The sequence below is a fragment of the Pseudophryne corroboree genome, chromosome 6 (assembly GCF_028390025.1).
Source record: "Pseudophryne corroboree isolate aPseCor3 chromosome 6, aPseCor3.hap2, whole genome shotgun sequence".
In the NCBI taxonomy this organism is placed as follows: Eukaryota; Metazoa; Chordata; class Amphibia; order Anura; family Myobatrachidae; genus Pseudophryne; species Pseudophryne corroboree.
The window spans coordinates 231425000-231450708 of record NC_086449.1 but is presented as its reverse complement, the minus strand read 5'-3'; the positions used below and the strand labels follow the sequence as shown (position 1 = coordinate 231450708).

Below are 25709 nucleotides of genomic sequence, written 5' to 3'. Positions count from 1 at the left end.
TCTCAAGGCACCCCAATGGTCCAGGTTTTAAGTATATCCATGGCTCAGCACAGATGGTTAAATCAAATTGACTGAGGTACTAATTATATCACATATGGCCAAGCATGGATATACTTAAAACCTGGACCGCTGGGGTTCCTTGAGGACCGCGTTTGAGAACCTCTGAGCTACATATCCAAACAAGTTAGAAAATGTATGGGCTTTTTATTTTATTTTTTATGTTCAACACTGTGTGCACATTCTTGTTTTGTTTTTATATGTTTATCATTTAGATTCATTGCTGGAACAGATCATACAGGAGGAGCAGCTTTTGTCATTTTTTGTCATCTTTTTATAACTATTTAGCACATTGAGAGTTTTGTTATTTGTTTACGAATACATTAATTAACATAGTTTGTAATTAGATAAAAGTTTGACAAACTGTAGACAGTCCATCTTTTGTTAAGATAAGTGGGAATTCAATTAGCCCTGATAATTTTTCAGGTGCAAAAAAATGGATTTTGTAATGATTTTTTTTTATTTTGCAATTTTTTTTCTGGGTAATTCAGTTAGTGCCTGTGTTTTTGCACATTAAAAATTATCTATTTTCGGACTAAACACCGTGATAAACGTCCGTGATAAGTTCACAGACTTATGTGTTTTTGTTACTGGCTTCTAAAAAACAGGCTAAGTATCTGGGGATTTTAAAATCCCCAACAACAGCTGCCGATGTCCGCGCTTTGTGGCTATACAGCTGCCGGTGTCCGCGCTTTGGGGCTATTTGGAGCCCGGGGGGGGGGGTGAATTAGTCCACTGTAAATTACTATGGCTAATTGAATTGCCCCCATAGGACTGTATTCATATGAAATTAAAGGTTCAGTGGGATGTAGTTGTGTGACCGGTGTTCAGGAGACCGCCGGTCACATTACTGACGGCTACATTCCACCCCTCTCTAAATCCCGACAGTCAGCATGCCGACTAGCAGGAACTATTCCCACTCGTGGGGGTCCACGACACCCATAGAGTGGGAATAGAACCTGTGGCAAGCGCAGCTCGCCACCGAGCCCACAAGGGGCTTGTTGAGCTCACCTCCTGCCGGCATTCCACCGCCGGGATCCCGCGGCGGTAACACATATCATACCTGGTTTAACTAAGTTTGTAGCGATCAAAGGACTGACTGACAAAATTAACTTTACTAAAACAGTGTACCATGCTCATTTATTGAATAGTAGTGTTACATTTATTAATGCATCTTTGTACATTGTGAACATTTTATCATTGAAACTCGAATTGAAACTCGAATGTGTATCTTAGAATATTTATATTTCATCTCATCGACCTCTGCTAGATCACAGAAACTCTGAATATGCTGCACAAATATAATTAGTAAAATATAATATTTTAAGAACTGTGCATTATTTCAATTAGTTTCACATGCTTTCCTATACTGAGTATTACATCAATTTACTTTTTGTTTAATTAAAGGAGTTTTCATTACATAGTAAGAACAAAATGGATTTTTCCTTTTCTGATCTAAGCTGGAATTTCATTTAAACAACATAGAAGCTACAGAAATTCTACTGCTGTTATTGTTAAGGTTGAATCAGTTGCTGGTGGACACATTGAAGTGTGCTTCTAATTTTAGCACCATTAATAGTTCTTGATAACAGAACCTAAAAGCACTTTAGCACATTGTAGTGATGTTTAGTGCTCATCATTTCCTCTTTGGTTCCTGTGCTATTTTGTGGCAGAAGCAAAATAATAATTGAGTGTTATTTCATCATTATTATTATTATTATTATTATTATCATCATTATAAGAATGGTCGGTAAAAGCAATAAGTTTACCACATTCAGAGGTATTAGTGAAAACTGTGTGAATGGTCTGATATCACAGCTGCACAAGCACATTCACGTGTCCACCCAGTTGTGTTTGTATGTTTACCTAATTGGGCGCTCTGTCAGTGCTACGGTGGATCAGGTGCTTTGTCGCCCAGATGTGTACCCAGCCTTAGTTTAATTTGCCTAGATACCGAGTAACATATTACATTTGCAGAACAGGAAAGAAATAGATGACAAGTTTTACACTTTTCGGCAAAGTTTACCTAATTTCCACCATGACTAATTTGTATAGAATATATAAGGCATTCTCAATATTCCAAAATGATCATTGACTCCGTATTCTATGATGCATAAATATTTTGGCAAAGTTATAGAACAAGAAGCTGCTTGCTGCTCATGCAGTGCAGGTCCAGTAGACCTGGGGGATATGTGGGTTTCCCAAAATTCAAGCCTGGGACTTTAATTCTGCATGAAAAAATTATTTATTTCAGATCAGGGCAGGTAATAGTGAGAAGTAATGGATAAACACATTTCATTGCAGTTTTTCCATCTACTTTATTATATTGTGAATACATTCCTACTATTATAATATAGTTTTACAAACTGTGAAGACTTCAATTTCAAAGGTTTGGTGTAACTTTGCACAATATTTTCACTTTATCAGAATGTATTATGTTACTTTTGTTTTCCTTGCATACGTGATCGCTTGCAGAACAAAGGAAATTGTCTAGGGACAGAAAAAAGGCTTCAGTGTTCATTTTGCAGTAGAGTATGTGTTTGTCTGTGTTCATGCCTTGAATTTGTAATTTGTTGACCAGTGTATCCCCAGACAGATATTCTAACTCTCCTTAAGGATTTACATTGTTTAGACATTTTAATGATGTCTACTGACTCTGACAAGGTCAAGTGACCTTTGCAAGATGTATTCAGTATTCCTGGGCAAAAAATAGGGAAAAACTAGGCAGTTATTTTTTTGTTATCTAAAAAAAATGGGTTAAAAATTAAATCTGCAGGAATAAACCAGAACATTGTTGAGAACAGAAGTATTCCTGTTTGCTTATAGATTGGAACACAGATAAGTCTGTTTTGTTTCCTTAGTGATATTGAAAGACTGAAATTTCCTTGGCTTGGTGGAAATTCAATTTTCCCCTCAAATACCTTGTTTAATGTAAAAAAGTTAACTTGCTTTAACTCTTTGTGTGCACATGAAACTTTGATGAATAAGATAAGTAGCAATAATGTGATCCCATTTACCTCAAATCTGTTTTTGTAAAGGGCATTCACAGGTATGGGTCATTATATTGCTTCATTGGTTCTCAACCCAGGTCCTCAGTACGCTTAACTGGTCACATTTTCCAGACCACCTGTGCACAGGTGTATTACCAACTGTCACATTTTATTGATCCACAGGTGACTTTGAAAACATGAACTGTTTGGGGTTCTAAAGAATGAGTTTGAGATCTACTTCATTGTCTTATGTCAGCAGTTTGTTTTTGAAGCTGCAATATGCCATCATTATAGTTTATATGTATCTTACACATAGACATTTTGGGGTGGAATTAAATTGTTTGAAATGTCAGGTAGGTGTCTGTTTTTTCCTATCTAATAGACAGGGAAAAAAAAACAGACACCCAACCGACTTTTCAAACAATTGAATTCCACCCTTTGTGTGCCACATGAATCTAGGCAACCAGTAGTGGCTCCAGAGGTGGGGCTGCAGCGCAGTTCAATATTCAAGTAGGGGAGCCACACCTGCTGCCACTGAGTTCCAGATGGTGATGTTTGGGAGCATTTGGGGTGGCTCCCCATCTGAATTCTTGATTGTGCTGCAGCCCCGCCTCTGTAGCTGCCACTGTAGGCAACCTATATATTTACTAAGATATGGTAAGTCAATGAGTCACGGCACACCTTACTCTTTCACTCCTTCCATTTTTATAAGATAGTCATAAGTTTCTAAAAAAAGTTCAACTAAACCACTCCATGATCCAACCAAATCCAAGCCATAAGCCATACAAACTCCACCCACATTCAAAGCCACATACACTATCAGATAGGCAACACAAATAAGAACAGACCCACTAGTATCAGAACCATTACAAGGTATGTGCCAGTGCAGCATTATTGACATACACAGATGTCAAGTGGTATAGATCCAAACTGATCCAAACTGTGGATCAAAAACTGCAGCTTTTGTTATTGTTCTGGAAAGGGGCAAATCTTGGCTTCATTGTAGGTGTATTCAGAGCTGTAGAAGGGCGATAATGGACCAGGATGCTGAAATCCTAAGGACATACAGGGCTGTTCTCCAGCAGATCTGCAGACTGCAGGGTACCATTCCAGCTCTTGAGTGCTGTGTGGGGGCACTGCTCACATACCCTTAGTAATTGGTGCCTTCCACATGCTCAGGCACCAATCTTAAAAACCCTTCCATTGTTTTACTGGGCAAAATAGAGATTTGCATAGGATGAAATAAAAAAAAATGTAAAGAAATAAAAGGCACTGAAATGGGTGTGGGACTCAGGGTCGACAGTGTCTAGGTTGACACATTAGGTCGACACATATTGGTCGACAGTGACTAGGTCAACACAGGAAATGGTTTGACACAGCTCACTTCGCTCGCCATGCTTCAAGCACGGTGTCTTGCTACGCTACAGCTGCGCTCGGCACAGGTTAACATTTCCAATTGTAGTCCACGTGGATCGTGAAGTATGAAAAAGTTAAAAAAATGGGGGAAAATTGGAAAAACTCATGTCGACCTTTTTCCATGCCGACCATGTTCATGTCAACATAATGGGTGGGATGACTTATAAAATGTATGGAAATCTATATTTCTGCCCTAGACCTGTGCCCAAGAAGTTTAAATGGTAAATACTGGACTATTTTTTCTGCTTTTAAAGCATTTCCATGAGCTAGTCTACATATTAGCTTTTGAAAAAAAACATGCAGGTGAACCACAGGAGAGATGTGTGATAAATTGGTAGTAAGTTAGGAATGGACTTTAGTGGTGAATATTTATTTTCACCTGTGCCACCTGGAGGGTACTTTGCTTGAGACTTCCCAGTTTATTTTGTTTTATTAAGTATTCTCAGAAAATTGTTCTTTACAATACAATGCTGCTAAAGAAAAACTACATGTAAAGAAATGGTACAGTTATTGCATCATAAAATATCCCACATATTAATGGAAAGGACCATAAGAATGAGTTGTGAACGTTATGCAAGGTGATCCAAGAAAAAATAAAGCGCTGGCTTATGTATCAGTCACTTTTTTTTTAACAACAGTTTTTTACGGTTCAGTGAATTCCCTCGCCTCAGTCGCTCATTACCATAATAACTTGGCTACGTCTTCTTCAGACTCTATTATAAAGGATATAAACGGGTTTGTTATATAGAGCAATAAGGAGAAGAGTTATGTCCTAGAATGACCACTGAAAACACAACTTACTAACCCATACACTTTTATTCTCTTCTATTACTTCCTTTGATTATGAACAATTGTTTGATATTAACATAGCAGTTACTGGCTCAAATGGTAAAATATACTTATTGCATCTTCTGTGATGTCTAATAACGTGATTCACCCAAAGGTCACTCTCCGTTCAACTTCTAATGTCGCTCTTACCTTGCAGCCGAAAGCTGTTTTCATGAAGAAGAAATGTACATTAGACGACCGTTACAGCGGTTGTGCACGGAATGTTGGGAACGTTATCATTATTGGAACTGCAATCTTTTATAAGTTACATTCATCCTGATTTTCTCCAACCTTGTGAAAGTGTTTGCTATAAATATATGTGTGTGTGCTATTTTCAGCTCACAGACACAATGGAAAAAAAGTCTATCATTTATTTAGTACATAGGTGTGTTTTCTACACATTTACATGCTAGCCTACAATGCACAACATAGGCCCTTTTTTAGCCATCACAAATGGCACCATGAGAACTTTGTGCTGCCCATGGTACTGTTTAGTGTTTACCTGTGTTACTGTTATTAAATTTAGGGGTCAGTTTACTAAGCCTTGGATGGAGATAAAGTCGCTGGAGATAAAATACCAGCCAATCGGCTCCTAACTTTATCTCCAGCGACTTTATCTCTATCAAAGGCTTAGTAAATAGTTCCCTTAGTTCCAAAAGTTATATTTTCTAACTGATTGTTTATTATATTATTTTATATTATTTAACAGTGCAGGCACATAAAGGGGCACTCTAACCGTATAGCACAATGATCTGATCTTTATAGTAGAAAAAATTCCATTGGGCAGGATTGAACAGTATTTTCTTATTGTAAGAGTGCCCACACACGGCACAATATAGCTGCCGATCCGATGAATTGGAACAATATAGCAGCTATATCGTTCCATGTGTGGGCATGATGTTGTCAATTGTGGCCTGCACTGTCTGCATTCCTGATCTTTTAGCATGTTCAAAAGATCAGCGATGCAGGCGGACAATCCCATGCAGCGTTATGCATAGGAGGGCCGGCATAGCGGGCAGTCGGGCACCGGATCACCCTGTGTGTGGGGACCACCCGATATATCGGCCCTCAGATGCTCTGTCGTATCGGCCACATACGTCACTTTGTGTGTTGGCACTAGAGATGAGCGCCGGAAATTTTTCGGGTTTTGTGTTTTGGTTTTGGGTTCGGTTCCGCGGCCGTGTTTTGGGTTCGACCGCGTTTTGGCAAAACCTCACCGAATTTTTTTTGTCGGATTCGGGTGTGTTTTGGATTCGGGTGTTTTTTTCCAAAAAACCTAAAAAACAGCTTAAATCATAGAATTTGGCGGTCATTTTGATCCCAAAGTATTATTAACCTCAAAAACCATAATTTCCACTCATTTTCAGTCTTTTCTGAATACCTCACACCTCACAATATTATTTTTAGTCCTAAAATTTGCACCGAGGTCGCTGTGTGAGTAAGATAAGCGACCCTAGTGGCCGACACAAACACCGGGCCCATCTAGGAGTGGCACTGCAGTGTCACGCAGGATGGCCCTTCCAAAAAACCCTCCCCAAACAGCACATGACGCAAAGAAAAAAAGAGGCGCAATGAGGTAGCTGTGTGAGTAAGATTAGCGACCCTAGTGGCCGACACAAACACCGGGCCCATCTAGGAGTGGCACTGCAGTGTCACGCAGGATGTCCCTTCCAAAAAACCCTCCCCAAACAGCACATGACGCAAAGAAAAAAAGAGGCGCAATGAGGTAGCTGTGTGAGTAAGATAAGTGACCCTAGTGGCCGACACAAACACCGGGCCCATCTAGGAGTGTCACTGCAGTGTCACGCAGGATGTCCCTTCCAAAAAACCCTCCCCAAACAGCACATGACGCAAAGAAAAAAAGAGGCGCAATGAGGTAGCTGTGTGAGTAAGATAAGCGACCCTAGTGGCCGACACAAACACCGGGCCCATCTAGGAGTGGCACTGCAGTGTCACGCAGGATGTCCCTTCCAAAAAACCCTCCCCAAACAGCACATGACGCAAAGAAAAAGAAAAGAAAAAAGAGGTGCAAGATGGAATTGTCCTTGGGCCCTCCCACCCACCCTTATGTTGTATAAACAAAACAGGACATGCACACTTTAACCAACCCATCATTTCAGTGACAGGGTCTGCCACACGACTGTGACTGATATGACGGGTTGGTTTGGACCCCCCCCCAAAAAAGAAGCAATTAATCTCTCCTTGCACAAACTGGCTCTACAGAGGCAAGATGTCCACCTCATCATCACCCTCCGATATATCACCGTGTACATCCCCCTCCTCACAGATTATCAATTCGTCCCCACTGGAATCCACCATCTCAGCTCCCTGTGTACTTTGTGGAGGCAATTGCTGCTGGTCAATGTCTCCGCGGAGGAATTGATTATAATTCATTTTAATGAACATCATCTTCTCCACATTTTCTGGATGTAACCTCGTACGCCGATTGCTGACAAGGTGAGCGGCGGCACTAAACACTCTTTCGGAGTACACACTTGTGGGAGGGCAACTTAGGTAGAATAAAGCCAGTTTGTGCAAGGGCCTCCAAATTGCCTCTTTTTCCTGCCAGTATAAGTACGGACTGTGTGACGTGCCTACTTGGATGCGGTCACTCATATAATCCTCCACCATTCTATCAATGTTGAGAGAATCATATGCAGTGACAGTAGACGACATGTCCGTAATCGTTGTCAGGTCCTTCAGTCCGGACCAGATGTCAGCATCAGCAGTCGCTCCAGACTGCCCTGCATCACCGCCAGCGGGTGGGCTCGGAATTCTGAGCCTTTTCCTCGCACCCCCAGTTGCGGGAGAATGTGAAGGAGGAGATGTTGACAGGTCGCGTTCCGCTTGACTTGACAATTTTCTCACCAGCAGGTCTTTCAACCCCAGCAGACTTGTGTCTGCCGGAAAGAGAGATCCAAGGTAGGCTTTAAATCTAGGATCGAGCACGGTGGCCAAAATGTAGTGCTCTGATTTCAACAGATTGACCACCCGTGAATCCTTGTTAAGCGAATTAAGGGCTCCATCCACAAGTCCCACATGCCTAGCGGAATCGCTCCGTGTTAGCTCCTCCTTCAATGTCTCCAGCTTCTTCTGCAAAAGCCTGATGAGGGGAATGACCTGACTCAGGCTGGCAGTGTCTGAACTGACTTCACGTGTGGCAAGTTCAAAGGGCATCAGAACCTTGCACAACGTTGAAATCATTCTCCACTGTGCTTGAGACAGGTGCATTCCACCTACTATATCGTGCTCAATTGTATAGGCTTGAATGGCCTTTTGCTGCTCCTCCAACCTCTGAAGCATATAGAGGGTTGAATTCCACCTCGTTACCACTTCTTGCTTCAGATGATGGCAGGGCAGGTTCAGTAGTTTTTGGTGGTGCTCCAGTCTTCTGTATGTGGTGCCTGTACGCCGAAAGTGTCCCGCAATTCTTCTGGCCACCGACAGCATCTCTTGCACGCCCCTGTCGTTTTTTTAAAAATTCTGCACCACCAAATTCAAGGTATGTGCAAAACATGGGACGTGCTGGAATTTGCCCATATTTAATGCACACACAATATTGCTGGCGTTGTCTGATGCCACAAATCCACAGGAGAGTCCAATTGGGGTAAGCCATTCCGCGATGATCTTCCTCAGTTGCCGTAAGAGGTTTTCAGCTGTGTGCGTATTCTGGAAAGCGGTGATACAAAGCGTAGCCTGCCTAGGAAAGAGTTGGCGTTTGCGAGATGCTGCTACTGGTGCCGCCGCTGCTGTTCTTGCGGCTGGAGTCCATACATCTACCCAGTGGGCTGTCACAGTCATATAGTCCTGACCCTGCCCTGCTCCACTTGTCCACATGTCCGTGGTTAAGTGGACATTGGGTACAACTGCATTTTTTAGGACACTGGTGAGTCTTTTTCTGACGTCCGTGTACATTCTCGGTATCGCCTGCCTAGAGAAGTGGAACCTAGATGGTATTTGGTAACGGGGGCACACTGCCTCAATAAATTGTCTAGTTCCCTGTGAACTAACGGCGGATACCGGACGCACGTCTAACACCAACATAGTTGTCAAGGCCTCAGTTATCCGCTTTGCAGCAGGATGACTGCTGTGATATTTCATCTTCCTCGCAAAGGACTGTTGAACAGTCAATTGCTTACTGGAAGTAGTACAAGTGGGCTTACGACTTCCCCTCTGGGATGACCATCGACTCCCAGCAGCAACAACAGCAGCGCCAGCAGCAGTAGGCGTTACACGCAAGGATGCATCGGAGAAATCCCAGGCAGGAGAGGACTCGTCAGAATTGCCAGTGACATTGCCTGCAGGACTATTGGCATTCCTGGGGAAGGAGGAAATTGACACTGAGGGAGTTGGTGGGGTGGTTTGCGTGAGCTTGGTTACAAGAGGAAGGGATTTACTGGTCAGTGGACTGCTTCCACTGTCACCCAAAGTTTTTGAACTTGTCACTGACTTATTATGAATGCGCTGCAGGTGACGTATAAGGGAGGATGTTCCGAGGTGGTTAACGTCCTTACCCCTACTTATTACAGCTTGACAAAGGGAACACACTGCTTGACACCTGTTGTCCGCATTTCTGGTGAAATACTTCCACACCGAAGAGCTGATTTTTTTGGTATTTTCACCAGGCATGTCAACGGCCATATTCCTACCACGGACAACAGGTGTCTCCCCGGGTGCCTGACTTAAACAAACCACCTCACCATCAGAATCCTCCTGGTCAATTTCCTCCCCAGCGCCAGCAACACCCATATCCTCCTCATCCTGGTGTACTTCAACACTGACATCTTCAATCTGACTATCAGGAACTGGACTGCGGGTGCTCCTTCCATCACTTGCAGGGGGCGTGCAAATGGTGGAAGGCGCATGCTCTTCACGTCCAGTGTTGGGAAGGTCAGGCATCGCAACCGACACAATTGGAGTCGGACTCTCCTTGTGGATTTGGGATTTCGAAGAACGCACCGTTCTTTGCGGTGCTACTGCTTTTGCCAGCTTTAGTCTTTTCATTTTTCTAGCGAGAGGCTGAGTGCTTCCATCCTCATGTGAAGCTGAACCACTAGCCATGAACATAGGCCAGGGCCTCAGCCGTTCCTTGCCACTCCGTGTGGTAAATGGCATATTGGCAAGTTTACGCTTCTCCTCCGACAATTTTATTTTAGGTTTTGGAGTCCTTTTTTTACTGATATTTGGTGTTTTGGATTTGACATGCTCTGTACTATGACATTGGGCATCGGCCTTGGCAGACGACGTTGCTGGCATTTCATCGTCTCGGCCATGACTAGTGGCAGCAGCTTCAGCACGAGGTGGAAGTGGATCTTGATCTTTCCCTAATTTTGGAACCTCAACATTTTTGTTCTCCATATTTTAATAGGCACAACTAAAAGGCACCTCAGGTAAACAATGGAGATGGATGGATTGGATACTAGTATACAATTATGGACGGGCTGCCGAGTGCCGACACAGAGGTAGCCACAGCCGTGAACTACCGCACTGTACTGTGTCTGCTGCTAATATATAGACTGGTTGATAAAGAGATAGTATACTCGTAACTAGTATGTATGTATAAAGAAAGAAAAAAAAACCACGGTTAGGTGGTATATACAATTATGGACGGGCTGCCGAGTGCCGACACAGAGGTAGCCACAGCCGTGAACTACCGCACTGTACTGTGTCTGCTGCTAATATATAGACTGGTTGATAAAGAGATAGTATACTCGTAACTAGTATGTATGTATAAAGAAAGAAAAAAAAAACACGGTTAGGTGGTATATACAATTATGGACGGGCTGCCGAGTGCCGACACAGAGGTAGCCACAGCCGTGAACTACCGCACTGTACTGTGTCTGCTGCTAATATAGACTGGTTGATAAAGAGATAGTATACTCGTAACTAGTATGACTATAAAGAAAGAAAAAAAAACCACGGTTAGGTGGTATATACAATTATGGACGGGCTGCCGAGTGCCGACACAGAGGTAGCCACAGCCGTGAACTACCGCACTGTACTGTGTCTGCTGCTAATATATAGACTGGTTGATAAAGAGATAGTATACTCGTAACTAGTATGTATGTATAAAGAAAGAAAAAAAAACCACGGTTAGGTGGTATATACAATTATGGACGGGCTGCCGAGTGCCGACACAGAGGTAGCCACAGCCGTGAACTACCGCACTGTACTGTGTCTGCTGCTAATATATAGACTGGTTGATAAAGAGATAGTATACTCGTAACTAGTATGTATGTATAAAGAAAGAAAAAAAAACCACGGTTAGGTGGTATATACAATTATGGACGGGCTGCCGAGTGCCGACACAGAGGTAGCCACAGCCGTGAACTACCGCACTGTACTGTGTCTGCTGCTAATATAGACTGGTTGATAAAGAGATAGTATACTCGTAACTAGTATGTATGTATAAAGAAAGAAAAAAAAACCACGGTTAGGTGGTATATACAATTATGGACGGGCTGCCGAGTGCCGACACAGAGGTAGCCACAGCCGTGAACTACCGCACTGTACTGTGTCTGCTGCTAATATAGACTGGTTGATAAAGAGATAGTATACTCGTAACTAGTATGTATGTATAAAGAAAGAAAAAAAAACCACGGTTAGGTGGTATATACAATTATGGACGGGCTGCCGAGTGCCGACACAGAGGTAGCCACAGCCGTGAACTACCGCACTGTACTGTGTCTGCTGCTAATATAGACTGGTTGATAAAGAGATAGTATACTCGTAACTAGTATGACTATAAAGAAAGAAAAAAATAACACGGTTAGGTGGTATATACAATTATGGACGGGCTGCCGAGTGCCGACACAGAGGTAGCCACAGCCGTGAACTACCGCACTGTACTGTGTCTGCTGCTAATATATAGACTGGTTGATAAAGAGATAGTATACTCGTAACTAGTATGTATGTATAAAGAAAGAAAAAAAAAACACGGTTAGGTGGTATATACAATTATGGACGGGCTGCCGAGTGCCGACACAGAGGTAGCCACAGCCGTGAACTACCGCACTGTACTGTGTCTGCTGCTAATATAGACTGGTTGAAAAAGAGATAGTATACTCGTAACTAGTATGTATGTATAAAGAAAGAAAAAAAAACCACGGTTAGGTGGTATATACAATTATGGACGGGCTGCCGAGTGCCGACACAGAGGTAGCCACAGCCGTGAACTACCGCACTGTACTGTGTCTGCTGCTAATATAGACTGGTTGATAAAGAGATAGTATACTCGTAACTAGTATGACTATAAAGAAAGAAAAAAAAAACACGGTTAGGTGGTATATACAATTATGGACGGGCTGCCGAGTGCCGACACAGAGGTAGCCACAGCCGTGAACTACCGCACTGTACTGTGTCTGCTGCTAATATAGACTGGTTGATAAAGAGATAGTATACTACTAATATTATATATACTGGTGGTCAGGTCACTGGTCACTAGTCACACTGGCAGTGGCACTCCTGCAGCAAAAGTGTGCACTGTTTAATTTTAATATAATATTATGTACTCCTGGCTCCTGCTATAACCTATAACTGGCACTGCAGTGCTCCCCAGTCTCCCCCACAATTATAAGCTGTGTGAGCTGAGCACAGTCAGATATATATATACATTGATGCAGCACACTGGGCTGAGCAGTGCACACAGATATGGTATGTGACTGAGTCACTGTGTGTATCGTTTTTTTCAGGCAGAACGGATATATTAAATAAAACAAACAACTGCACTGTCTGGTGGTCACTGTGGTCGTCAGTCACTAAACTCTGCACTCTCTTCTACAGTATCACAGCCTCAGGTCAATCTCTCTCTCTCTCTCTCAACCCTAATCTAAATGGAGAGGACGCCAGCCACGTCCTCTCCCTATCAATCTCAATGCACGTGTGAAAATGGCGGCGACGCGCGGCTCCTTATATAGAATCCGAGTCTCGCGATAGAATCCGAGCCTCGCGAGAATCCGACAGCGTCATGATGACGTTCGGGCGCGCTCAGGTTAACCGAGCAAGGCGGGAAGATCCGAGTCGCTCGGACCCGTGAAAAAAAACATGAAGTTCGTGCGGGTTCGGATTCAGAGAAACCGAACCCGCTCATCTCTAGTTGGCACCATAACTCTTCAGACTGAAGTTATCATTAGATTAATGTTTTCTGCTCAATAACTTCCAAATAGCACAGATTTGGTGAAAGATTGGGTCAGAGAAACCCGCTGTGTCTCATTCCACCGCAAATATACAAGATATTTTACACAATTTATTTTATTTGCACAGTGCTGTGCATTGAAAACATGAGTTAAAATTAGCCATAACAATCCAACAAGATCATGCTCTAAAATGCTTTTTTGCTCTGTGATATTGATGGGCAAAACTTAAACTGTTCTCTGGTAATCTACTTTGCTACAGTAACTTCAATTTTAGAAGTATTGATTTGCCATTTTCAGTTAATCTCAATCAAATATTCCCTTGTCAGACAGCATTAATAAATCCATAAGACATTGATGTAACAGGAACTGACTTGTCAGGTTTTATTTGATCTTTAAGTGCTGGCAGTAGTGGAGACTTATTTAGGTTCAACATGAGTAGGGAAGGTCTTCCAAGGTTTTAAGCAAACAAAACAAAACTTGCATTGCAGTAAGGTTTGTCCAGGTATAAATTTAATTCACTCCCTTTCATCAGATTCGCTCCTACTGGAACTTTAAGGGGGCATGTTTACAGGACCATCGTAATTTACACACTGGGCAGTGGCACAGAGCCCCACAGTTCTAGGACCCTGTGTGCATGGGTGGGTGGTGTCCACACAATTAGAGCAGCCAGGCAGCCTACCAGCCTGAAGCCAGACAATGAATGGCTGTTAGCATGCTGATTGGTGGATGGCTAGAGCTATCCACCAACCAAAGTGCTGACAGCCATTCGCCATATGGAAGCATGTGAAGAGATGGTGCAGGAATACAGGAGGGGCATATTATGATTTTTTTATATTGGTTCTCATCAATGAGTGTGTAGGGACCCCAGTGCATTGCTTTACCCAGGGCCTACAATGCTGTTAAGATGCCTTTACCTATTTATCAAATAACATTTGCGCATTTACCCTGAAAACATCCATTTTGGGGTGGTACCTACAAATATCAATGATACCCAAAAGTATGGAGGAGTGACCGCAGCAGATATCTCCATATCTGCCACAGTCCCTCCATTTCCGACAGACCCTGCAGTCCCTATAGGTTTCTATAGGAGTTGCAAAGCTGTCAGATATACCAAGTTCTGAAATGCATTAGCTGCTGTAGCCTGTGAGCTACGTAACACAAATTACTGGGACAGGTTTCATATGGAACACACCAAGGTAATGGGCGGTCAGCAGATTGCGTAAACGCAGAAGGGCCCCAGGCTCCTGATATACAGGTCCTATGTTGTTATACGGCTAGAAAGGAAATGATTGCTTTTGCAATCATTTTACTTCTTACTCATTGCAGGGACATGTGCCTTTCAGTGCCCCTGTCCCAGCATGTGATAATTATTACATTCAGACAAACTAATTGTCGCTAATGATAATTATCAGGTCTAAAGTCCAATTAGTAAATATGCCTGTAAATGAGGCCCAAAATGTGTTCCAGGTCTCTCGGCTTTCTAATTGCACCATTGGTCCAGTCAGTCATATTTAAAAAGTCGAAATATACAAAAATTATATATATTTTTTCCTTTTGTCAACTTTTTATTCTACAGTATAGACAGCAATAAATATATTACAGTCGCAGTGATATGTGTTTACCATTGCAATTTCCTACTCTCTTCTTTGTATAATCTTTTTATCCTAGCAGCTTTCCTTTCTGTATTCAGCAATGCCCAACAGCCCATCAGATTTCCTGACAGTTTTAAGTGGCATCTGTTTTTTTGGCATTGTATATCATTTCACCTTCCCTTGGCTTCAGGTTGTGCTGCCATTGCCAGACATTAATAAACCTATGCAAATTTTATTTTCTTATATGCTGGATTTAATTTATTTGAATTCATTGATCATTCATTACCTATATCAGAAGGAAAGTTTGCATTGATATGTGAAGCACGGCAATGTGATGTAACTTTCTTCAGAATGTCCTGAGAGTATTTTATGACTGAGCAAGTGGTATGTTGGATGTGCTAATCTGAATGGATCATTTATCAGCGACCCTTGTACTCTTTGACTTATGGACTTTGCAGCTATTCATGTTACTCATTGTGCCGGATTTTATGGATTTACAACTTTTTTTCCCCAAAGTGGCACTTTAAATCTATAGCAGATGTTCTGGACTATAAAGGACAGCACACACAATGAATGTTTTATCTACTTTTTCCCTGAGCCTCTGAGGCTTTACTCTCATAGTTTCTTCCAAAATTGTTTTATTTGTAGCATTTTTACAAATATAATTAATTACAAGTCACAAACTATCATTACAAGTACTATCTATAACACCATATTGGCAAACTGTTTCTATTATACTTTAATGTTTTGTACTGTGGGGTTTTCTGCATTGTCTGTAAGCAGACCTATCACCTGCACAGGTGAGCCGAACCAATGGTAATGAGCGTCAGTGATGTTGGCGTATACTAGGGAATAACATCTTAACCCAGCAGCTGCCTAGGTTCAGTATGTTGGGACAGTGCGATATAAAAAACAATGAAGCCTCTAAACATGGGGACAGTCTAGACCAGAGGTTCTCAAACTTGATCCTCGTGGGCCCACACAGTGCATGTTTTGCAGGTCTCCTCACAGAATCACAAGTGAAATAATTAGCTCCACCTGTGGACCTTTTAAAATGTGTCAGTGAGTAATTAATACACCTGTGCACCTGCTGGGTTACCTGCAAAACATGCACTGTGTGGGCCCACAAGGACCAAGTTTGAGAACCTCTGGTCTAGACTGTATTTGAGTAATTGGATTCTCTAGATGGACAATGTAGGGTACCACCAACACATCCTTTGGGCACACCTTTATATCGGGCACTCTGTAGCTTTCCTAATTATGCTACAGAACTGCATTCACTGCTATTAATATACATGGTTTATTCTCACATTAGTTTAACATAAATCATGATTATTGACCTTCACATGTGTTAAAATAAAGTATGCACTGTGCAGGGAAACAGCTGCCTCTCAACGTATGCTACTCCTTCCTGTCTCTATTGGTGATTCCTGCCTTTGATACAGGATGCTCAGCTTTGGATGAGCGACTTGAATTTTAACTCCAACCCATGCCTGCCATGCCATTTTCCTGGTGATTTGTGCAACACTGCTGCCACCAGCGGGGGACTCCAGAGAGGTAAGTATTGAAAAAATGGGTGCAGTGTGAGCGGAGTGGGCCCCCCTGGCACCCCCTGGCACTGCACAGCTTGCACCCATTATAGATATGGCATTGCCTCTCAGCCCCTAAGACTTTGTAGAATCAGGGATATTTTTTGATGAAATTACGTCTTAGCCACATTGTCATGTGAGTAGGACAACAAGGAGACTGTGCTGATTAATTTGATATGTGATACTTGTATATCTGTGTGCGACTGAGTCTCTGAATCTGGATACGAAGTGCTATAATGTAGCAGTCACATCTTTTTTCCCAATACAAGTTTTGTTGTGCTCTGTTTATAGACTCCGTCACACACAATATTCAGTACAATTGCCACATAAATCAACACAGTCTCCTGGTGCATCCTACTCACAATGCTTTGTAAATAAGATGCATTTTTGGCAAAAAACAGATGCCTGATGTTAGCATATCTGCGCGGGACCTGGTGGCTCACTCACGCCAGACATCTCACACTGCATGGCATATTAAGGTTAGATGTATGAGGACACATCTGTATTGATTTAAGACTGGCAATCCTTATAATTATGCTCATGCATTTTACCAACAACGCAGTTATCATATGATTGTTTTCATATCAGTCATGGCTATACTGTCATCTGTGTTCCAACCTTTTGGTGTCCCATATGAATAAATAACAGTTACACCAATGCTATGGTGTTGTTATTTGCATGGTATAGTTTGGGCTTTCAGTGGTTGCTGAACTATACAATATAAAATTAAAAATTTTACAATACACTGACAATGCGGGCAATTATGTTTAGAATCAACAGGTTTTTTTTTTCTTTTGTTTAAAGCAACTGTTCTCTGAAAGCCACTCATGAATTATAAGCTGTTTATGTAATGTAAGGATGTCATTTGTTGAATAACCGTAGTATTTGCTCTTGCTTTCATGGTAATGTACTCTACAAGGCTTTTATTCAATTGAGTCCTACTTTCACTTCAATTCTGCAAATAATGTTTCTTCTTCCTTTAATTCATCCTAGAATGATAGGCGCTTTTGTCTTGTATTTGTATGCTTCCATTAATTGTAGTTTTCCACTTAAAAGGATCTGTTCTGAGTCACTTAAAGGGTAACAAATTACTGTTTATTCCCTCATATCTAAAACAGAATCAATATATGGAAAACAGGAACTGGTTCCAGCCCTAACCCTCCTAACTAACAAATGTCTATTCTGAAAAAGCTCATTGGGTAGATAGAGTTTATGGGGTCTATTCAATTGATGTTGGATCCTTTCCAATGGAAAATATCCTACAGTTCAGTATTCAATTTGAAGCCAAATCCGACAGGTTTTGGCCATTACCAACACTGGTGGTGATTAAGAGTTGATCGTAGATGTGCTAAATTTAGCACGTCTACGATCAGTCACACTGACATGCGGGGGGACGCCCAACACAGGGGTAGCCCACCCCGCATCTCAGTCCCTGCCCTGTCACACAAGTACAAAAGCATCACACAGCGGCTATGCTTTTGTACTTGATGAGTAGCTCCCAACCAGCGCAGCTCCTGCACGCTGGCAGGGAGCTACTCATCACTGCCCATGTCGCAGTGGCTGCATGTGACATCAAGCAGCTGCCGCGGCCCACCCCCCAACAGTCCGGGCACGCCTGCATTGCCTGGACCGCGCCCCCTAAATCATGGACAAACGCCGCCGGCCCACCACCTTCTGCCTAGTGACCGTCTCTGCCTTTCAATCAGGCAGAGGCGATCACAAGCTAAGATAGCCATCGGCTGTCTGGCAGGTGCCGGCGCATGCGCATTTCAGACCCGATCACTGCTGTGCGAAAACGCACAGAAGCGATCGGGTCTGAATGACCCTCAATGTCAATCCGACTTTTTTAAAGTCGGATTGACATTGTCGAAAACGTGACTAAAACCTGTCGGATTTGCGGCCAAAACACGTGGATCCATGGCTAATCAAAAAATTCACGTTTGCCGACAAGTCGGAAAAACGTCAGCCCCATGATTGAATAGGTCGAATCATGATTCGACCTAAAAAAGTAAGAAAATGCCGTCTTTCCGAATAGACTGCAGTTCAGACTAGAATTGACTAGACCTCTATGGCTTTCTTTATTCTGTTATTCCATGAGCTTTTTTGTTGTATTTGCTTCAACAAACATGCACAATAGTCTATAGAGTGAATGAGTCATGAACATGTTCCGTAGAATTCTTCAGTCAAGCTTCCTGTTTTGGGGAAGACCTGTAGAATTGATTTTAAGTTGTTCAAATCAATCACAAAGCGGGAGCGGAAAAAAAGGAGCAATTATTAAGTATCCCCTGATTAATTGGCATGTCTAAGTGTACTCTTACATTATTTGACATTTATTTTGAATGTTTGCTTTTCATTTTCATGCTAGTGATGTACAACAAATTTCTTTCACTTTAGCTCTGATAGACGCACTAGGCAATAACATGATTTATACAATACAATTATTATCAAAAGAACATGAAACATTTATTATAATAAATCTTAGGGCCTAATTGCCAATGAAAACAGGAGCTTTTTGCCAGTGATTGAGCACATTCTTCACTTTGCTTAGTTACTGAAGGGAGCCATAACCATGGTAGCGGTAAGTGAACTCTTATTATTGCTGGCCAGTGTCACAGTGGTAACTTAGAAGCACCCATGTGACTCAGCAAAATGTTTTTGATAAATTATGATAAGGGGTTTTAGTTGAGGTATTAAAAAGTCTTACTCATTACAAATGAACTTGTTATAATAAATAGGTCCTGCTTACTGCTAAGGAACCATATTTGCTCTAATTATTGTCGGAGTAATGATAATTTCAGTAGCCTTTTAAACATACAGTAAGTAAGAATTCTACCATTATTGTATCATTTGTCTATAGATATATTTTGTTTTTGCAGAGAAACCAAAGGGAACCGCAGTACAAGTATATAGAAAAAAAGGATTCTGTATAGTTTCTCTTAAATAGAAATGTCTTAGTTAATCTGAAAATCTTTCAATTTTGAATAGAGGAAACGATCAGATGTTTTTTTCCTACAAGTACCTGTTTTCATAGCAGAAAATACCATATTGCGATGAACTTTATCTAATACGTTCCAGTATTCCATTCCAGCAATCTAATTTCACACTAAATTATACAAAATGGGTAATTTAAAAATTACAGCAAAAGAGAACAAATTCATTTCAATTTATTAATACTGCCGGGTATTCTGCTGTCTCGGTTATTGCTTTAGTAGCTGGACATTGTTCTCCATATTTATCATTCACAGCTTGAAAGTGTCTTCTTGACTGTCAAGCTTAATTTAGAAAAGGGAATTGCTGTAAATATTAGACTGAAAATGTACACTATGGAGCTATATAATAAAAAGGCACAAGTACAACATATGTGCAATAACCTTTAGTGACCTTTTGGAACCAATCAGATAATTGCTTTCATTAGCCTGACAGCACTACGAGCAAAAATGCCATACCTGATGGCAGGTATTAGTTACAGTGTATCACTTATCTGTGCACCCTGGTGTTGACAAAGGGGGTGAGTGATTTGCATTATTCTAAGATGCTGTCCAGTGCGTGGCTGTGTGCTGACTTTTTTTGTCTCGTTATGCCAAAGAGGCTGAAGATTGAAAATAAAGCACTGAGCAGACATCTTACTTGTAAGAATTGTGGGCATTAGTGATAAGCCGGGTCCATTAAGTTGAAGTACTTTGGGGGACTTTTACTAAGCAATGATAAGAGCGGAGAAGTGAGCCAGTGGAGAAGTTGCCCATGGCAACCAATCAGCACTGAAGTAACATCTATAATTTGCATACTATAAAATGATACAGAGCTGCTGATTGGTTGATGGGGCAACTTCTCCACTGGCTCACTTCTCTGCTCTTATCACTGCTTAGTAAAAGTCCCCCTTTATTTGGTAAAACACTGTATTTGTCTTATATTGGGGAAATCTGTTAAATGTGTAAATATTTAAAAGTTTTGAATTTCTAAAGCCTATACCATCCACTCCTCCCCCATGTAGCTGGTGTGTATGCAATTTGTGTACTTTGCTAGGCGTGGCGGAACCTTTATGTTGCCATATAAATAAATAAATAAATTATTATTAATAATAATAATAATAATAATAATAAGTATAATCTCAGCTATAGACAGGAACTCATGTACTGCATTTCCCAGACATAGGAAGGTCCACATCTCATCTGCACTTCTCTGCCATAGAAAGGACCCAATTCACTGTACCACTCACCCATAGAAGTCCACCAGTCTACTACTGTATGCTCCACACTGTACTATACTGCTATAGAAAGGCTGTCTAATGTTCTGTATTGTACTGTGCATTGCCTACCTACTATTCCCCACATCATTGCTCTCTCTCAGACTCTCTACCCTATATATCGATCTCTCACTACTGTATTCTGTGTACAGGAGACTGGTGTCCATTTGTTTTTAGCACACCACCTGCCAGTCTAATAATAATAGTTTGCAAAATGAACTTGCATTTTTCAGCTCGTTACAAGAGTAAGTGCACCAGTGAGTCATAATTTGCAAGTATTTCATTTACCCTGCCTAACCACCCCCCACGTGTAAAAGTCTGCTTCTCCTCAGATACTGCCATCTTGCTCCACACATCTTCTTGTTTTTTTAGTTTTGGGGGGTTTTTTTGGGGGGAGGGGGTGGAAATCTTAGTGCACTTGACAATTTTGTGTTTTATAAATAATATTCACTGTAGGGTACTCTCCAGCTATTATACTTTGGTTCATATTTACCTACTGTCCTAGGTAGGTTGTCTGGGAGACTTTTTGAGCGCTCTCCTTGGCTCTACGGAAAATAGTCAAGAGTGGATGACACAATTTGTGGTGAATCACACCATCGTGGACTTGCTTCCTGCTGCTCAGTAGTGCAAATCACAGTGGCACAGGGTGGGGCTTTGGTGATACAATTTGCGGTGCTACAAACCTGGCATCTCTCAATCAGATGACCAATCTCCCGGAGTGAACAAATAAAACTGTTTGGTTTAATCACCTTGTGCTTACTGTGGTAATTTAGTAATGACAGTTTTTTTGTACTTAACTTATTTTCAGATGTGTCATGAGGTCTCTTTACAGTTTCCCCACTCAATGTACTCAACTTGTTTCATACGCTCTGGAGGAGTTGTTAGTGTTACAGAAGTTACAAAAACCTCTATCACACATATATACTGTACGGAAGCATTTTGGCAGACTTTAGGCTGTTTTTTTCCTGTTTATGTGATCTGTGTATGGAAATCAGATTCTCCTGAGATAAACAATGCTTACATTGTATTCAGTATGCCCTTGTTATATGACACAAAAGTAAACATGATTTATCTGACCTTTGCCCCAAATACCCGTTAATAATTTATTGCTTACATTGGTCATGTCCCCAAATCAGAAAAACATTTAGCATGTGATTTTGTTGTAGCACACTGGAGGAAAGGGGGGTATATGGTCAAAAGTCTGGCAGTTAGGATACTGACAGACAGATGACCGAAGGCGGCATCCTGACTGTCAGAATCCTGACACTTCCCGGAGGTGAGTACTGAGGTTGGGGATAGGGTTAGGCAATAGGGGGAGGGTTAGTGTCAGGTTTTGGAGGTGGGGGAGGTTCAATTTAGGCTGTGGGGAGTGTTAAGGTTAGACTGCGGGAGGGGGAGATTAGGGTTAGGCTGCGGGAGTGGTGGGTTAGGGTCAGGATTGAGGGTAGGGTGAAAGTACTTACCAGGATCTGTTCGAATTCTGGCTGTTTGGATTCAGCTGGTCTTCTGGCTGTTGGGATCCCGACTGCCAGAGATTTGTACCTAACCCCTCTGGGGTGTTCCCTTATTTCCAGATATTTAGTAATAATTCTTTTCATTGGTCTTGGTGATGAGCAATAATGCAAATGCCAAATATGAAATCACACTTTGTTAAAAGAACTCTAATTCCCTTCAATGAATTAAGGGTAGTGTCCCCTTGCTACTTTAAATCACTTCAATTATTTCAGGCAAAATGCCACGTAAGTTTTTTCAGATGTGGTGCCCTTGGATTTCTGATGACTTGCTGAAATCCCCCAGTACAGTATGGTGTTCACTGACTTCTCATATATTTTATAGGTATCTTCTCTTAAAATTGATGGTAGGTTCATTAATTGTATAATTTATAGTAGAATAAGGGGGAGGTTCTGAATCTTTCTGAGATTACAGTAGTTCTGTTAGAGATCTTGTTATTAGTTAACTAATTAATTGACACGTAAACTAAAGATAAACTTAAAACACGGGCCAGAACTGATCACATGTGACACCTAAAAATAAATGATAAATTATTATAGTGTTACTTCTGGCTGAAACCTTGCCAACACCATACCTATTACTATGTAACCTTTATTTTATTCCATGTCAGATGCCTTTAAAAATAGGTAAAAATATATCTAAAAATAGATTTTACCTTACCAGTAACTATAAAGCAGTACGGATGGTGTAATGGTTAGCATAACTGCCTCACAGCACTAAGGTCATGGGTTCAATTCCCACCATGGCCCTAACTGTGTGAAGTTTGTATATTCTCCCTGTACTTGCGTGGGTTTGCTCCGGGTACTCCGGTTTCCTCCCACAATCCAAAAATATACTGGTAGGTTAATTGGCTCCCAACAAAATTAACCCTAGCATGAATGTGTGTGCGTCTACATGTGATAGGGAATATAGATTGTAAGCTCCACTGGGGCAGGGACTGATGTGAATGGCTAAATATTCTCTGTAAAGCGCGGCGGAATATGTGTGCGCTATATAAATAACTGGTAATAAATAATAATAATAATAATAATAAAGCGAGAGATTGTTGTATGTTAGAAGGAGTTTGGAATATGTTTTTGACAAGACTGAACTGATGTGCTGTACTTGGAAGGAGAGATTATCTACAATTTTGCAGTATTATACTATTGCTTTCTGCACTATAAGAACTGTCTATTTACTTATACATGGATGCAGGGAACTAGAAAATTTACTGAAAAACAATAAAAGAGGAAAAATCTATAAATGATGAATTCACTAAGAGTTATTCAGCAATATTTACATTTTCAACTGTTGAAGCTACAAATGATCTGCTCCAGATAACATAAGGTGATATTGTAACTGTCACCTAGGATTCTGTGACTTGTCCTTTGCTTTCTGTATGGTGGTTTGTTGGGATCATTCCGGTGTCGGTATCCTGACCACCGGAATCTCGACAGGCAGTCAATTGACTGCCTCCCGGTTTGTTAGCCATACTCAGGGACAGTTTATCTGCAAGCCACTACTCGCAATGCATCTGTCACTTGTTCAGTGTCTGTATTATGAATGGTGCCTCTGTGCACTCTTCTATTTGTAGTAATGTGTATGTATAATTAATAATGAACTATAGCGAAATGTAGTTTATAGAACTGAGCATTGTTTGAAGACTAGAAAATCAGTTCTTTAAATAATATTGGCTTCTTATTGCATTGCTGGAAGCAGTTGCCACTCGATACTTGTCTTTTGTCAGTTTTCTTCCTTGATTCAAAAGGAGCACCATTTGAAGAATACAAATAATTGTTTTGTGGAGTAGCTACAAGTTCATTATGATAGGGATTTAGATGAATAAGAAGGAATTCCTTGGGGAGTTCTCCTGCATTTTTGTTTAACTGAAATAGGAAAGGTCAGAAATATGCATTTTTAGTAACTATTTTAATTAACATTCTGTTAATACCACTTATGCTGAGCAATACAAAGTCATCAACTGTAATCAGAATAACAAGGTAACTGATATATAGTAAAAGGATCAAGTTGAGTAGGATCAGAGGCATCATCTGGTCTGGTGACACCTGGTGTGCACTCTGCATTTTTCCCCCCACGTCAAAGGCACGGTCGCACAAAAAGGGGGCATGGCCTAATAAACAAGGGCATGGCCTCATGGGTATCTCTGTTCTGTTTCTTCTGGAGTGTGTCCAGCACCCTCAGAGATGCTGGCTGACACCGGAGACTGGGCTGTGTGTAGTGCCAGCTCTTCATCTGCCACAGGAGCTGTGTGCTGCAGGAGAATATCACACTGCAGCACCCGGCTCCGGTCACTGCAGAATAGCCTGCACTTTGGTGTCACCCCTTCCGAGGGTGACACCTGGGAGTAGAATACATAAGCATAAACCACCCCAAAAATAGTCTCTAGGGGGTACTGAATCGTTATTAAAGTGTGGCTTTTTAGAAGTGGTGATGTTGCCCATAGCAACTAGTCAGACTCTACAGTACTTATCATTCATCTAGCACATTTTGGAATATAATAGCTAGAATCTGATTGGTTGCTATGGGCAACATCTCCACTTCGGGAAAACCCGCACTTTACAAAATATACCCCTAAGACCCTACACATAAAAATACAAACATTATAACCATATTCTGAGTTTGACACAGTTCAAGATGCATCCAATAACATACAGTATTTACCAGGGTTTAGCTTTCATTATTCTGTTATTCTTAATACATATTTTATATAGTTAAAGTACTCTCCAAACTTCATATATAAATGTATTATAGACAGTTATCCATACCTTAATTTACGCATTAATTGTTTGCAATGTGTTTATAATATTGGGTGTTTATAGTTAACGTGATATAATTTATTGTACGATTGTTTGTATTATGTTTTGTATTCAGTGTTAATATTAATATAATTGAATAAGTGATCTCTTTCTTTGCAATGTGTTTTTCATGTTTTTTTGTGTAGTGTTAAAATAAAAGCATTAACATAATGTTGATTATGAGAATATAGTCATACCCTCCAAAATGACACCTTCCATCAGGTATATAATGTTCTGCTCATGGACATCCTACTTAATTTACAATTCCAGTCACCTGTGTGGAAACACCTTTCTTATCAAGTCATCATTTTAACACAGGTTACTGCAATCATAAAGTAAGATGGATGTCCTGGAGCAGAGCATTTTGTACCTGACAGAAGGGGTCATGTTGGAGAGTTTGTGAGAGGGAAAAGGGACAAATAATGTTGGAGACATACATAGGATAAACAAATAAATAGGGGTATGATAGAAAAGACTATGGGGGGCCCACAATCGGTATCTTGTCTAGGGCCCCATGGAGTCTTAGGGGGACATTTACTAAGCAGTGATAAG

General features: G+C 41.2%; 1 protein-coding gene across 5 annotated transcripts in view; it reads left to right on the top strand.

Moving 5' to 3' along the window:
• The window catches only part of NTRK3 (neurotrophic receptor tyrosine kinase 3), a 787704-nt gene that overhangs the window by 313238 nt on the left and 448757 nt on the right, over nucleotides 1–25709 (top strand). The window lies entirely within an intron of this gene.